Below are 12,610 nucleotides of genomic sequence, written 5' to 3'. Positions count from 1 at the left end.
AGAGTCCAACATTTTGTGCTGAAAAGTAGCAGTAAAGAGGTATCGGGGGAATTTGATCTGAGGAGTGCAGAAGTTTGCTTTATCACCCTATGGAGGGGGTCAAGACCAACGTATTGGAGCGGGGGGGGGCTGACGAAGTGCTGTTACGGTCCTTTAGGAACCAAGTCGGAGAAATCACCTTTTTTGTTAGTCAACTCACCAAAATTTATCCCCCAATCAAGGATAATCCAAGAATTATCATCGAAAAACTCAAATAACTCCGCTTCTACGGCTTGGAATTGAGTCAAATTTGTTTTGCATCGTTATTGAAGACAGCGCAACAATTTTATGGGGTTGGAAGAAAAATTTGAAAAATATTTTTTTTTGCATTCATAGGCAAATTCGAAATTTTCAAACTCTACGAAATCCGCGAATATTGGTTGGAATGAATTCAAATTTGGTGTGCGTCGTTTTTTAAGGCAACCTAACGATTTAATCACGTAACCCGCAAGATTCAGGAAAAAAAGTTATTTTTGAACAGCCCTACTGAAGGTGCTAGTTACTCGATTTATCAGGATCATATCATAATAATCCGATATCGCTATTGGTCAGTCTCTAGCCTTAACATTATGACATGACTTCCACACGTCGGGCTCGCGACCCAAACAAGCATGCCGGCACTATGACCTACGCCAAACTTGTGGCTGCAAAGTCAGCTTATGTCCTCCGGGGTAGGCCGGTGTACATTAGCAGGAAAGTCGTGACCTCCATATTCCTGACGATTCAGTCGTTTTCAGGTCGTGCAATATTGGGTATATTCGAGCAGTTAAACTTGAACTTATTGCCAATAGGCGTGGGCTAATACACGAGAAACAAACGTCAACCATAGTAAAATCGCTTTTTTTCGAGATATTACATCGACTGACATTGTCACGGGGCATTAATGTTAGGAATATAGTAACCCGAGACTATTATTACGAAATTACGGTTATTACGATTAAGTGCCTGTCAATGGGGCGTAGAACGAATATTACAGTCGTCTACACGGTTTCCTCAGTGTAATTGCATAGTGAGTCCGCACGAATACATAAGAGGCGTTCCGATCAGACACGGGCATTGACTAAGGGGATGTGTCACGGGTCATATCGTGGCGGTGAATCGTCTTTAAGGCTTGCAAATCGTGTCGCGACGGCGATTACATCTGCAGCGTTGGACATCTACGAGTGATACTCGGGAGTTTGTCTATGATCAATCGCAAGCCTGACCAGTGCAGATAAGGACCGGATGTGATCACACAGGATTCAAACTTGGTGGTAGTTTTGATGGATCGGCGCGGGGCGTGTGCGCGTGTAACGAAGATAAGGCTTGCTCACTTTTGAAAACGAATGAGCTAGAACAGTATGAAAGATGGATTTATGAAGGCGAAATGCGTGGTTGATTTGCGGTTACAAATTCTGTCTTCATTGTAATGTGTAAATGCTATGTGCTCTGGAAGACTTTGCGCGGCTGGATTGGAAAGACTAGATTATCTCAATGCAACGCGCGACTAGGGTTTCATTTAAAATGAATGGTTGTATAAAACAGTTTGTTTAAAACATGTTTAAACAGTGTTTTAAACGAAGGCCTTTAAAAATTTAGTTGCAATATCATGCCATAATTGTGTAAATACTTCCCAAAAACATGTTGTATTAGCCTACGGACAATTACCACCCGGTATAGCCAATGTATACGATAGGGGATGATTCAAACCCTCAAAATAGTCGGTTCAACAGCTATGGTTTCGTCAAAGGGGCTATATTTACCCTATATTTTCAATTGTTAATGTCAATCCACTATGACGTCACAATATTCGTGACGTTATGGCTTAAAAAGAACATGTTTTAAACAACAGCCTTGTTTTAAACATCTTAGCTTTAAATCAATTTTTGTTTTAAATGCAACCTTACGTGCGACATAAAATGCTCATCGTAACGTCAGAAAAAATCAAAGGGTATTTCATCATAACATATGAAACAAAGCAACTCTTACTTTATCATTTGGTAAATATACATACTGCATATAAACTGGCGATGATAGTAGGACACCATATTTGTCGTAAATTCAGTTATATCACCATACTGCAAGGTGAAATATATGAGTTGTCACATAAAAGTGCTGGGAACACGTTTTAGCGGGCTCAAACACTGAGACTGATTGAAAAAAACGATTGTTTCGAATTTGGTCATTTCTGAACCACCCTCTCAACGCTGAAATTCGAGTTGCTGCAACTTCACCAGAATGCAATCTACTTAAATTCTCTGCTGCTGGAGTTCATCTACAAAACAGCGATACCTGGATTGTAAGGTCGTTGGAAGGTTCGTGTATAGTTGGGATATTTCCATACTTTGGGTCACTTGATTAGTTGTTCTCTGTTTTCGCCTATTCTTAAAGCAAGGCCATAAGGCAAACTTTCTCCAACAAACACGTCATTGAATGAATTTTGTCAATATTATTAGTGCTTTTATATTAATTGGAAATTTCATCATATCTCATCCCACCAAATAAGATTTATCGGTAGAGCTAATGTACGGTTACGTTAAATGCTTTCTCAGGCATTAGTTTTCTCACCTCTTACTGACACAAGCGCCTTACGTTGACAAACGTCTTTTGCGCCCCTTCATAGATCTCCGCATGATGGAATACAACTTCGAAATCAATTTTTTCGCTCTATTCGGACGTAGCGAATATGCCTCATCCTTGTAAACAGGAATCCTTGCGCTATCTTAAAAGTACTTATTGGATGTGTCGGCGACAGATTTTATTGTGAATAATTGATGTAGTATAGATGAATACTTTTTATTAATATCGGTTACATAGGCGGAAATGTAATTGCTTTTGAGAATGATTGTTGTTTCTACCAGACCAGTATGGATCCGGATCTCATGACTTGAAAATCTCTAAAATTGTATGTTGCTCTGTATTCGTTACCATAAGTAACCAAGCAACATCAGCTTCGCAAGGAATATTTGTTCTGAATCTTCGGGACTGTACGCGTCCGTAATGTTTTGCCACACGAAACGCTGACACTTCTTGTTTACAAAATATTGCAGTATTTGTGAATTCACACCCCATAACTGTACCTACTTAATTGAGTGAGCATGTCGGGTGTATTACACTTCAAACGGATTGTCGAAACTTTCCAAGATATGCGTGACTCCTGCCGGATAGAAAACGATCTACAATACAGGACGCTTAGTAAGATGCTGCACGTGGGCTTAGACTAACATTTCGAGAACCTCACAATAGCGGGACACGTCTTGTATAAATATGACCTATTCCGTTATACAGACTCCAAAGTAATCTCAAATAAACGAAGCCTTAAGTGTGGAGCAATTGTATTGGTTATTGAATATACTTGCACTGCGAAAAACATCAACCATGGCCTACACGCACTTATAGGAGGAATCACACGCTAACGATACACTTGTTGTAACTGAAATGAACTTCTGCCCTTTACTCTGCGTAAGGACCAAAGCGTGCAGTTAAATACACTGAGAGATAATCTGGGAAACATATAAGATACGATGTTAAGACCTTGTAATAACAACACTCGGCCATTTTGCACTGAAGCATCAATGAATTAAGTACCAATGTGGCACAAAACCAGCTTGTCTTACTTCTTGTTTCAACCGTGACTTGTTTGAGCAATAGTCTACCGACAACAATTTTATTCTGTTTTCCGGTAAATCAAACACATATAATAACAAAAGGATATTCTATAAATACAGGAATATTTTGCGAACATTGAAAATGCACTGTATATTCAATACGTAAACCTACATCCCCAACCATTATCCTATACTATGTGCTTTATTCTTTGTTTGTTTGTTTGTTGTTGATTATATGTGATTGGCAATTACGACGCAATTGGGTTGTTCGCCATAGCCAAATAACGTTTCCAATACATGACATATGCATATATCCATGGTATAGGGCCAAAAACGCAAATCTATAAACCCAAGCGTATGGTTTGGTCATGAGTGCAAATGCCAGCATGTTCTCACACGGTAATTTAATTATCCCCTCTCATTTAAAAATATTCTAAGAATTGTTGCGAGTGATTCCAAAACATATACAACCATTTGCTTAAATATTGACAGCGCGTGTTTCTGAATTGCTATCAACAAAGACACTAACAATGTTAAATACGTTGAATTTACTATAATCTGTAAGTTAAATAAGGTGAATTGACTTAGGCCTGCCATATCCTCTAATCTTTCCTGCGGATATTATATATAACAATGTTGATTTAATATACCATACAAACCAAAGTATATTTACCGAATTGTTTAGGTGTTGAAGTTAAATATTTGCGTAAATGGCGAAGTGTGTACATTCGCAAACAGGAGCTCAATACAGCATATTAGATATTTCTGTAACGCCTGAGTAATTTGCCTACTCATTCTGTAACATAACATCAATGCATCTAAAATTACCATTGGTATTTCAATACAGACAGAGAAAAGTCGTTTTTAGTTTTTTCCGCGCCACCTCGCTTCACTGGTAAGTGGCGTCAATGTTACCTTCATATGCTATCTGTATTGCTACAGAATACATGAGAGTATGCGTAAAATTATAGGATACTATACCCATCACTATTTTGGGTTACTATGAATGGTCGCATATGCCAACGGACAAATATAACCGAGTCAATGATTTAGCTTTAGATAAAGAGCGGTATTTAATATTAAGTGAGGGGGATATATGATCAACAGAATATTTAACCGTGGTAAAAATTCGAAAACAATAATGCTACCTAACACAGTGCGCTGATTTAACCAATGCCAAACTGTCAAAATCAGTTGCTGATGTATAATTGTGTAGCATTTACCTAACGAAGTATCTATCATTGGCAATATCGGTCGAGAAATTTATCGTTTTAGCTAGAAACGCGGATAAAACAGATGACGAGTAAGTGTGAATTTGTTTATTTTGGGGATAAGTAGAAAATGGATATAGGATTTCCAGACATTTCAGACAACAATTCCCATTTCAAAGGTATTTTCCATTGGAAACCGTTGTTTTGAATCACAATTGCGGTAACGACAGAATCCCTGAGTATTAAGGTCGTTTGCAACAAGGGAGGTATACGAAAGCTCAAAACACGATTAAAATTTATGTTTAGATTGTTCGAAACCGCACAAGACGTCCAGCAAAATAAATTTGAAGTGCTTCACGCCAGCAGAGTTACTATTATTATGTGGTTCTGGTATAAGGTAAATTACTATCCAACACCCGTAATAACATGACTTTATGTTATAGTCAATATCGCAATAACGTTATTCAAACTGCACACTCATGATTGGACTGCGTTCAATTATAGTTTTCATTGTTTGATATCAGAAGAGTTGAACATCGGTTTCTTAGCCATAGACTACTTCTAAGTAAATTCCAAAGTAATAATGAAAATTGATAGGAATGCGGATATAAATTTCGAACTGATACTTCGAGAGCATTTCCAATTATTCTATAATCGTGGTGGTACCATTCATTTTCAGGAGAAAAAAGTGGCCAATTCATTTTTCCAGCAATCTTTTGCGCATCACTTGATGATATCAGATGAATAGTACAATCGTGTCTGGCTTCAAAATGTATTCTCCCACCTCCAACCAGGGTCCAACATCATTACCCAGGCGACACATGCGAATTGGACACCAAAGAATTTCAGGTAATCCACAAGCGACTTTTGTAAACAGCGTGGTAGATATATCCATCATCAAGGAATCGTCGATGCCCGACTTGGCAAATATAATTATCGCGCGTTTTTAAGAAACGCGAATCGGCGCTGCCCAGTGGAGATGCTTGATCGCTGTTATGGGTACGTAGCTTAAACCCAGCTGAGTCTATCGAACACTTCAGCGCATTATCTTCAAAGACAAAATCGAATGAATGAATCACTTTTCTTTCACGGGTGGCTTGAAATGAACCGACAATTATGTTTCCATTCGTGGCGGATAATCTCCATCGTAATTATACATTCTCATTGCAAATCATTGTTTAAAATGAGTGCTATTTGCAGGGTGTCCCTGACAAAACCACAGCAGCCTTTTCAATACGTTAAATAGCTCCCCATATCCGAGATGAACGCAGTGCTATGAAAGCATTTCAATGATTCACACGCTACAGTGGTTATGCGAGATATTCCTGACATTTTGGCCCTATTTCACAAGGCACTCGTGTTGACTTTCCTGTTATTTTTCAGCAAGAAGAGTTGGAAGTGGAAAACAAAAATTGCAAACACCCCCATAGTTTCACCTGTCATATGAAGACATGTGTGGAGAAAGATCACGCATTTGCTAACTTTATTTCTAATTCATTCAGCTTGCTTTGAGTTGGTACATCTGTATAAATCGGGGCCGCCGATTGAATTCTATATAGCTGAGTGTCAATAATGCATCGATATCTATGTCTTATCGAATGGAGTAGCCTACAATGCATGTCGCACTAGGTAGGCCTACTGCTACACCTATAATAATGTACCATAATATTCATAAGTAGCCTAACCAATGGATAAAACCAGATAACAGCGCGAATCAAAGGTTTTGAAATCAAAATGCGATTGCCAAGACGACAAACTCATGGACTCATGGTCCACGATGACCACAAACTAACGAGCGTTCGGAAAATTTGCTCTTTAGCAATTTGTCGCTATATGTTCGGGTCATGACACCAAATTTACTCGAGTGTCATATTGCCGCCAGCTGTTACCGCTGTAGTGCGTGTATCGTTGTATAGTCGTATAAGTAACTCGCTACATCAGAACTGATCAATACCAGACATAAGGTGGATGACTCCAAACCCATTATTCTAGTTTCTACACGCCGTACATAGTCGGAACTGTGTCAAATCAGTAATTATAAGTAATCCCACCGTATCATGAGCGTTGACGACATACCAATTAATGATGTCATGCTTGGTTGATTAACATGAAAGAGGGAAGACTGTTTAGTAATTTGCAACCAGATCTTTCAAAGTCTCCAAAGCGTAACGCGATTTGTAGAGTTGATGGCCACACGAGTAATGTGACTCAGGGCTTTCCGAATCTGATTGAAATGAGAGAGGAATTGCTAAATCAGCTGGCTCGCCCATCTACACCCTCTCAGTAGGTGGCATTCGAGCGAAACAAAGTTGTTGTTTAGCCATTTTGTTCAGATGCGACTGGCGATGGAGGCCAGCGAAAAGCTGCCTCCATAGCATTGGGATTTCCATTCTTACGCAACATTAAAAAACGACATTCTACCTTGGATAAAAAAATTCTGGGCTATACAGAGATGATTTAAGTAGTCATCGCCGATACTCCAGTAGAAGTAGAAGTAAGGACCTAAATTTCTATTCAAGTGCAAGTATATGTATCTCTTTCCAAATAATAAAGCAAGTATTCTAGACCCTAGATTTGGCTAAAAAATAAAATTGTAAAGTAGAAGTAGTTTAAATCGTAACTACATGTGGATGTAGTACAAATGGACATATCTATTTGAGCACTTCGAAAAAATGTAAGTATTTCTTTACTGGCGGTCTTTGGAAATATATCGATGACATATTTGCGCATGCTGGGACTGTATGTCCAAATCGAGACAGTATCAAAATGATTTTAAAGGTGTGTCATGTTGACTTGCCAAGCCAGATTTCGTAAGAATAATACTCAATACAAACAATACTTGAATGTGAAGTCATAAGCCAGACGCCTATTCAGAGCTAAAAGCCATACATTTGGGACCGGAATATGATTAGTGTCAATTTTCATCAGGGATCCTAGCCACTACGCTAAAGTGTAATAAATGTTTACTGATCAGTAACGAGCTCCTCGCGGACCCGCAGCGGTCCGCGCACCACCGGTTGAAGGCCGCTGACACTTATCTATATCTCTTTGAAAATGCAACAATGCAGTGTTCTACAATGCTACAATGTAGTGTTGGGATCAGGTCGCAGGTCAGTTCGAGTCACTGCAAATTTTGAGTATAGAGTCAATTCATTGAAAATTCCTCAAATTAAGTCACGAAAATTTGCGAAGTGACAAGAGTCATTTCTAATAATCTCAGCCGAGAGCAGAATCTCCTTATGTAGCCTAAATGGTAAATGCGTCAAGTCCCGAATTTCCTACAGAACATATATGCATGTTTCGTATGTTAAGGGATTATGTCATCACAAGTAAAGTTATGACGGGGTAAACCTATATCATATATCATACATTTCTATTGATTCGAAGCATCGCCATCAGATACGAGGCAGAAATCAGGCTGTCTTTTATATCCAGTCCGTTACTGCGCTAATGTAAACGGGTATCCGAGGAAAGCAAGAGCACGACTCCGCGTCCAGCGTAAGTACTCGTGAGGAACGGACAGAATTGACAAATTGCCATTATGTAGCCAAAAACGCACGACTGGGTGCTTTGTCAAAAGCCCACACGGAGGACTGTAAATCGATTAAGTCATACCTTCAAAGGTAACCCCTAAAATGGCTTTGGCGTGTGTTTCCAGAATAACTGGCGTTGTTGTTAGGTTAAACCAACCTTTTCTTTTAGGTGGGGCGTATACTTTTAAACACTAAATAGCGTAACAAAAAACTACGAATCACGCGGTAACCATCCCTGACCTATCGCCGAACTGTAAGATCATCCATGTCGTGACTATACAAGTGTGGATTGTTGGTAATAAAAAAAATTCTGAAAACCTAAAAATACTGATCGGGATGTCATCACGATTGCCTTTCTTCATATCGAATCTAACTTTTGCCTGGACTGCGATAAATTTCATTGTAATATTGAAAAGATGAGAGCACTACACACTTCCACAATATACTTTTTTCTGCTCATCGTTTCCGATGGTTACATCATATATATCTTTCGTGAATAAAGTAATCTGGTGATAGGAATTAAAGCTGAATATTCTCGTATTCTGGCACAATGGAAATCGAAAGTCGCAAGTCTGTCACCCCGGATTAGATTAATGCAACTAGGTTTAAAATTTGTATCATATTGATACGAACAATGAAGATATATAAATGTTCCAATGTCAGGACTAATATGTGTTTCTGCTGATTCCTGTGCATTATTGAATGTTACGTTGTTACATGTCACTTTGTATACTGTGTAAGGTCCTGAGAAAGTTCGCGTCAGTGCTGTACGATCTACGATTGGAACACGTCGGTGATTATGGTCTGAAAATTATGAGATCTTCAAGTCAGTGAACCATTTACGTGTTATTCATGATCGTAAGCAATGGAGTTAGGTCGAAGCTATACTGGCCTCATCATTTCGTACTCTTTCTTCAAGTCATCGCCTTCTTTCCTAAAATTCGTCGTTCAGCGTTGACAAATGCCACATCAATAGTTTCGGAGTTTGAGCTGAACTTTGGATGCGGCTGATTGCGAGTATCTTCGGAAAACATCACGTCCCGGTATGTCGTGCGTATCGCAACTAAACGAAGGGCATAAAATCCGGCTCTCTGTCTCCGTCGAAGGCGAAATAATTGATGATTATTCAGCTTATTTGTCATCTGTGAAAGTTCCAAACAGTCATTATTACTTCGACGCAGGCGCAGTAGCCGAAATTACCTACCCTAGCCTCCATAATGTAAGTCAAACGACGCTTATAGCTGCGGGCCGACTCCAGAATCCTTAGCTAGACCCCAGAAAAAATCTAGAACGAAGTATAACAATGTGACGGCAACATAACAATCAAAATAATATTATCGGCCTGGAGTAAAATGGCAATATAAGGCAAAACTACGTAAATACTGAGCATCAACGTGGGTGAATCGTTTTACTGACTTTGTCATCAACATCAACAATGATCGTTCCATTTTAATCGTGAATGAATAGCATATTTGAATGGAACTCCAAGTTTGGCATAAGTCGCATGTTAGAGTATATAACATGACATGGTCCGCTGAACCTCTAAAATTAATTGTTCTGTAACAATGTGCCTCGGCAGCGAATAGCTATCCAGCAAATTAATGCTTATCGATTCGAGATTTCACCAATCTGTGTCCCGATAAAAAGCTGCACCGTTTCTTCCCGTGGAGCGGAAGTATAGGAACAACTGGTACGTTCCCTTGTCTTGATAGTATATACAAAATTGGTACCAATTGCAGCGTTGTGGGAATGATACATAACTTTGGCTTGACTCTGGTTAGGTTAGATACGCCATAACGTTCTCTCACCGTTAGTGGTCACGCCATACGAAGGTTCACAGCAGTCAAGGTCACGTTAAGTTCACACACGTACCGTTGTTTGTCATAGGTAGATATTTCGGAAACGCTCTCTTGAAATTGTGAAAGATGAAAGATAGCAGAACGCATCGATCAATACCGGAATAATGGAAAGAAGACGGATCTAGAAGACATATCAAATCGAGTCGGAGGCGATTGAATTGGGCTCACAATTACCGGGCGAGTCAATGAAAGGAAAAGAGAACCTACAACGCCAGTTGCGGCGATAACGAAAGCTAACAAATTCGGCGTGTCATGTCCGTATGTTACCAAGACAGGAGAAACGCTTTCTCTGTCACAAATATATAGGATATTCGATAATTCGGTGGTTAGCGACGAACTTTCGACCCCGAGTCAAGATACGGCGTACCTCAACTGGGTTAAATGGTGTAATAAATCATCTGTTTTCAACATATACATCAGACGAGTTCGGATTCCACACAATAGACAACAACAGTTCGATATATACTATAGCAGTGGTATAACGATATGTCAAAGAAGTAACATTTGCCCCATGATCTCTCATAAAGATGATGCGCAATACGCGGCAATGTAGGCTATCCCAACAGTCGCGAAGCAGAAAGCAAAAACGTGTGGTAAACAGTTCAGTACGCATTACTTGGCTACTTCGTGATTAGGAAATTATAACTTTTCAACAAACCCTTTTCTACCTCTCTTGTTTTATAACATAGTATCTTAACATCAAAAGCACTCTTACGTATTTAACCTGATAAAATTCAGTCCACTTTATCGTAATCGATGTACTTTATTTAAGAGGGCGATACAAAGACCTACCACCCTTCATGCATCTTCAAGACGCCTAATTATTAATATTATTACCATTTTTTGCCGCCATGAGCCAGTCGCATATACGCTGACCACAGGCTCTCCTAGCTGCGAGATATATATGTAGGCTATTTGGTGCATTTGGCAGTTTGTGATTGGACTTCGATCAAAAACCAATTCCTAATTCTGAAACGAACTTCAACTACTCGGCCTTGAATACTGTCTTTGGCCTCTATATGCTTTAAACTTAACGTCAACATTAAATACGATTTATTCCTTGCATAGGTGGATAAATACGCGATTTATGTATCGATCCAGGAATACGACCCGCCACGAAGGTAATTTTCTTATATCCAGCCCGCCGACTAGAGAAGTTGCCCGCCCCTGGCTAGTGTAATTGAGCATGATCGTCGAAGTCAAATGCTTGAATCGAAACCACAAAATATCCGGTGTTTCCAACTTGGGTTTTATCTGGGTGCAGTTCAATCCTGGTGCAAAACGAAATCCTCGTATAAACCTTTATTTCAAATACATTATATGTTGGTGAACGCCTCAGCATTTCTTATCAATGTTGTCATATAATGTCGTACATCCCTAACCAGACAGAGATTACGATAGGTGTGAAAATGATTTGAATTTCTCAGTTATGCGCCAATTATATTATGCACCCGGAGAGCATGGGAGTGAGGGTTGCTTGTTAAAATTCAAATTATAAAATATCTACTGCGAAGTTGTTGTTGGGAAATCGTTGTAACACCCTCCTGGGCGCACGAGACCGTAAAGTGGAACCAAAATGGTGTAATGTTTAGGAAAATCGAATTAGCCCCCGCGTAAGTGCGTGCCAGCCTCTGGTCACAGGTGTTGTGGAAGGAAAAGATTTTCTAGGTGTTGCTCTGTGTTCTCCGTGCGTTTTACTACAAACAACCGCGGCTTTCGCGGAGATTACAGACCTTTTTAACCAATTACGGCTTCTTGTCACAGGTTCTGGTATGGTGTGACGTGGAAAACCACCATACCGGAATATAATTCGCTCTGTAGCCGGGTAGCCATGCCTTAAATTGAGGTCCATAAACGCGTAACTCACATCTCTGTTATGGCATCACATCGATCCATCATTCCACGACTAAAGTGCCCGGATAACACGCGCTGCTCCACGTTTGGGCGATTTATAAGCTAATTAGGACATGGTGAAGTATCGCTGAATATACGTCTTATGTCGCATAAAATGTATTCCCCTAATTTCGCCTGTTTCGACGTACACAACGTAATATGTTATTCGAACAATGAGTCATAATGCAAGCAGTCAAATTGATATTGTTGCTTGTCCCAATCGCACAAACTCACTCGCCCAGTGTAAATGATACACTGTGGTAAGTAGTGACGTCAATCGTCATTTGTATGTAAGCTTAGAATATGTGTACGTTGACAAAAATTGTGTCACTTGCAAGTATGGCTCGGCAAAATCAAGTGCCTGATTGATTTGATTCTGAATCGAGTATTATGCTTCTATACTCAAGTCGAGTCTTCGAGTATTATTCATTATGACGTCATAACACTATGAAAGATGTAAAAAGCTCAAAATTAAGTTTTATGCCGTC

At 39.5% G+C, this 12,610-nt stretch overlaps 1 long non-coding RNA gene across 1 annotated transcript; it reads left to right on the top strand.

Annotated features, from left to right (window-relative positions):
- Nucleotides 1–532: 532 nt before the first annotated feature.
- Nucleotides 533–10,643, top strand: LOC145445080 (uncharacterized). The gene is made up of 2 exons (XR_013916878.1): nt 533–5,234; nt 5,547–10,643. It is a non-coding gene; the product is annotated as an uncharacterized LOC145445080 (long non-coding RNA).
- The last annotated feature ends 1,967 nt before the right edge of the window (nt 10,644–12,610 follow it).

The sequence above is a fragment of the Botryllus schlosseri genome, chromosome 8 (assembly GCF_051294905.1).
Source record: "Botryllus schlosseri isolate E-star chromosome 8, Bs_hap1, whole genome shotgun sequence".
NCBI classification, from domain to species: domain Eukaryota; kingdom Metazoa; phylum Chordata; class Ascidiacea; order Stolidobranchia; family Styelidae; genus Botryllus; species Botryllus schlosseri.
The sequence above is the reverse complement of the archived record's forward strand: the minus strand, read 5'-3'. Positions and strand labels throughout refer to the sequence as shown.